Below are 4,908 nucleotides of genomic sequence, written 5' to 3'. Positions count from 1 at the left end.
TTTGTATTTTCGTTTATTAAAATATAATATATTGAGAAATGTGTATTATATTTTTTATATATAAACGTTCATTGTTTATGGCGCACACAGACTATCCAAAAATGTAGAATCTTAGCCTATTAATTCAAAAAAGGGACACATTTTGCATGAAATAGGACAATATCCCCATATGAATATAGAATGCTTTTCCCAATTATTTTTTTCTAATAAAAATAAATTCCACTGGCATGTTTACAAACTGCTGGAGAATTATTTTTATTATTATAGTATTTTATTCCGCACATTAACACCGTGCTCTCTGCAGAGTGATAGACAGATTTACAAATCAGAGGTGGCAATTCTGAACTTATTCCCACACCCCTCACGGCGCGTGTCAACAAAATCAATTATTATCTATTTCAAACCCGAAATATATTGACAATGCCCAATGTCGCTGTTATTTAGTAGTTTTATAAATAATCGATTGAAATGGTAAATGCATTTCTTACATGAACCATTAACAGAATCGAGCCTTTGCAGAAACATCGTACTGTTCGTGCTAACACCATATGGTGACATTCGTGTGGGGACGAAACCAGGCCAAATAACATTAGAGTTATACAACTGCACGAGATTCGATTAGCTTAGATGGAAACCCGCCGTCTTGGGTGTCATTCAGCAATATTGATGGGGATGTGTTCTTATTAAACAAGGGATACTTCATTTGAAGGGCTCAATTGAATCCAACCAACATTATACAATTGCAGAGTGGTTTTAGCTGCAAATATCATGAGGTACAGACTTCCCCCACATGCGTCAATTTAGGCCTTCATTAATTTTCCTCTTTCAAAAAAACATCATCAGTAGGCCTATCACACTAACAATGTGTTGCTTCATCTCATGATTTGAAGGATATAGCCGAGCTCAAATCCTTCTCAGTTAAGCCTACCCAGGCTTAGGCCATCCATCGCATTTCTTTAACAACACGACAATTACAGCCTGATAACTATAAAGCAATGTCTTGTTACTGATCAACAATTTTAACATTTTAAATGTTTCTATTTGGTTGCAGCGATGTCTCTCAAACAACGAGTTCGTCTTCACATGCTGTGATATTTTATGTCGAAGTGGAAAATCTTTCAAATCTTTTACAATTGCAGTATAACCTTAGGTATGCTTACATTTACAGGATAACTTGGAAATGGAGACGAACCCACCCAACCATGCTTACCGATGTGTCAACTATTAGGCTATGTCGTCTCGATGTAAAATAGTTAATTTTGTACTAACAGACAATTCAGGGTGTAGGCCTATGCAGGACAAATACATCATGTAACGTTGCTGTGTTAATATCAGGCTTCTTTCAAAAATAGATAGTTGCACTCTATGCCAAGCAAGAACACAGCGGAGGGCCAACGAGCCATGGAGTGACGGAAAGAATGGGGTGTTATATTTCCCTCAAATGTAGCAAGCATTAATAGTTCTAAAGATAAGTCCACCGATATCTTTTTTTCCAAACTTGTTTCCTATGGTCTTTACGGTCTCAACCGGAGCAGTGCTAATTCGAAAGGTTTTCTTTGACTTAATTGAACCGTTAATTAGAAACAGAACACCTGACATCATAAATCATCAACTCGTAGGGGAGTTGCGTTTTATATTAGGCATAGCTCGATCTCGTCACTCCCCGGAGCCGGTCCCCTATACGTCACATATTGCTGCTCATGGCCACTCAATTTTCCTTGTAGGGCCTACAGTGAAGATTTGTTGGGGCTGGCTATTGGAAAGCCGTATTCAGACTATCAAAATATCATCGCCAACTGGTCTTTGGAATAACTGCGGACATAAACAGTTGGTTTTGAATGTTGATTTTCTGATTCTTTAGGCTCCACTGTAGGGCTTTTTGGTGATGCTTTGCAGATGTTCGAGAAAATAAAGTACCCTGACCTGGTACTTCAATAAACTAAAACTGGAGAAGAACAGGCCTTGTTCCATCAAATCGTAAAATAAGCATAAATTATGCAGGTGCATTGATTTGTCCATTTACATTTTCTCTCTGTCCATGCTTTCAAACAAACTATTTGAGATTTATATTTCATCACCAATATCATTTGGCTTTACAATATAGTGAAACTTGGGACGCCCATGGCAATACAACTGTTGATGTGCCACATTTGGATGTCATTCAGGTAGCTTGGCGTATTATATTTATTCGTCACTCTTTCCATGTTCTTTACTGAATCCTGTTGCAAAACAAAACAGCTGTACTAACAGCGTAAATATAACATGATACAGGAACGCACATTTAACGTGGGCGCAATATAGAAGGTTACACGTATGAGTGATAAATGCTTACAGGGAAAGAGAGAGGGCTTGCTGAGTTGGCATCAGAAAACAATGAAGCAATAATATAGACGAAATAATGGTCAGGATATTGTGTGATTTCCTCTCCCCATTCAATCATTATTTTATAGGCATAGCAATTCATTACCAATATTGTAAAATGTAAACTGTAAATAGATTATTTATGTATTATTATCAACATGAAAAATAATGGTAGGCCTACTACTAAGAGTGCAGTCATTCACAACGTTCTGTCACTACTGGAATCACGATTACGACATTCCTTGACAAACCTGAGAAGAGAGCAAATTGCATAATTGTAGCCGATTTCCATCAAAATGGTAGTATACATTTAATATTTTTTGGGGGAAATGTAATCTAACATCATTATTGACTTCCCCTATTTTCTCTCCACTGCCAGAAATACGTTACACAAGCTTTATTGAACGTAGCGATCATTTCAAGCACCACTGCCTTTTCAAGAAAACAAATGCAGTCAATCGTCTGGGTAAATGTAGCCTAAGCTTTGAGTTGCTCGTGCGTTCTAACAATAATCAAGGGTAGCCTAGTACACAACACATCATAATCATACTTTGTCACCTCTGAATAGGAGAGAAAGTGACTGAGCACATAAATAATCCCCTGCGGTGTGTGTTTGTGAAAACTGGGAGTGAGAAAGAGGCTTGTGCGCGCGCGCGTACATGACAGGTTATGTGCATGCGCAATCTTGGAGATAAGACATTCTTCGTCTATTCTCTCTGTAGGTGGGTTTGAGTGAGTGGGTTTGACGCATATAGGGATGGAGAGAAGACCATTAACGCCGGGTTCAAGCCCCTCTCGCAAGCATCACTAACATAACAGCACTCGTAGCCTAGCCTACACGTCGGCCTTAAAGTGCTAAGGCTTTTATATCCCGCATTGCATTAGACAGTGTAATATTCCACCGTGTTTAGTACCTGTTGTTTTTTTTCTCCCGTCCGCCACTGGGTTGACAAATGTTTAGATTCCCAACAGGGTACCGCGGAGCCCCAAACGCGCAGGGCCAAACGGCTTCGCACCCTGTCACCTCTGCACAGTTCATTTTCTCTTGCAGGTCAGAGCTTGAAACCCCCCCGGGAGCGGTGTTGTTCGACATCTAATGCTCCATTGGGGTCCATTTTAAGATCATAAAGAGGGACGTAGGCGGCCAAGCGCCCGGCCAGAAGGGCTAAACGAGGATTACAGCGCACTAGTACACGTTTCTGCATCGTGGGCAATAATAGGCTTCATTAGCCTGTAATTATCAGAAACAATGTAAGCACCTTTTAAACGAACTGTAATGTCAAACACGACTAATAGAGAAGAGTGAGCTAAATGTTCTAACCCCTAACACTTTTAAATGAATTAACCATTATTTTGTAAATAGTTGAGTATAGGCCTAGTCTATTATTACTATTATTATATAATAATATTGTAAATACATCTGTTTAATTTTTTTTTTTTAAATGATGAATACGTCCATAGCTTTATACTATGGTTGTTCTTTCCTTTCCTTCCTTTTATCGATTAACTACATGTGGAATCACTGAAATCTAAAGTGGAGTATGGACATTGACCCCATTTCAGTATTCACTGTGCACTGTAACATATGGTCCTCACAATTACAGATTATTTTGTTTTTCAATTACAGACATACAGACACACACACACGATGGATGTTTGCCTGTGAACATGGCATCAGTAGACCGATACAGACAAAGAGAAGTGGGACAGATCAAAGGGAGGAACCACACTGTCCCCCCCCCCAAACGGATGCCGACTGATGAGAAAATATGGGGCGGTTGAGCCAAAGCCCCTTATTATTGGTAAAATGTGGGGTGAACAACCACAGTCTGATTCCATTTTCAAGGTTTGGCTTTCTCATGTACAATATTGCTCTTGGGAAGCAATATCAGCAGTGTATATACTGTATGGATAATGTACACTAATTCTGCATGTTGTCCATAATGATCATTTCCAATTGACCAATAAATAAAAACATTGATATACCGAACTAGGTTCAATGAAAAAACTCTTATGACAAAGGGATCTTTGGAGTTCATCATTAATTATTATATTCACTGGCAATAAAGCTGTCATTCACAAATTGGATGTTATTAACCCCATGTTGACTGCACTGATTGTCAGTTGCTCTGGATAAGAGGGACTTAAATGGAAACATATTAAAGATTAAGCAGATGTGCCACTGTGTCGTGTGTTATGTACCTATTTCACACTAGAAAGCTTTATGAATACACTGAGCAATGCTCACAACCTCAGCACAGGAGCAGACTCATAACTCAAAGAGTTCAGATTGGTCAATTGACCCCAACATGCTAAAATAAAGACTACCTGAGCTCATGGACAAAGGGTCACATAATGATGTTTAGTAAAAAAGAGACATATTGAGGTTTTACTGTTTTGGCGAAACTCTACATTTTCAAGAATTTCAAGGTTCATGGTTAGGATTAAAGTTTGGATTATGAGCCCAAAACCCAAAGTTGTTAAAGGATAAGGTTAGGCTGACTCAAATATTCGTGACAAAGTAATATTGAACATACACAGCCTCCA

At 38.7% G+C, this 4,908-nt stretch overlaps 1 long non-coding RNA gene across 1 annotated transcript; it reads left to right on the top strand.

Moving 5' to 3' along the window:
* Positions 1-2,796: 2,796 nt before the first annotated feature.
* On the top strand, positions 2,797-4,540 carry LOC139581150 (uncharacterized). Its single transcript, XR_011676153.1, has 2 exons — positions 2,797-3,612; positions 3,989-4,540. It is a non-coding gene; the product is annotated as an uncharacterized lncRNA (long non-coding RNA).
* The last annotated feature ends 368 nt before the right edge of the window (positions 4,541-4,908 follow it).

The sequence above is a fragment of the Salvelinus alpinus genome, chromosome 7 (genome assembly GCF_045679555.1).
Source record: "Salvelinus alpinus chromosome 7, SLU_Salpinus.1, whole genome shotgun sequence".
Taxonomy (NCBI): domain Eukaryota; kingdom Metazoa; phylum Chordata; class Actinopteri; order Salmoniformes; family Salmonidae; genus Salvelinus; species Salvelinus alpinus.
This window is presented reverse-complemented; position numbering and strand designations above follow the sequence as displayed.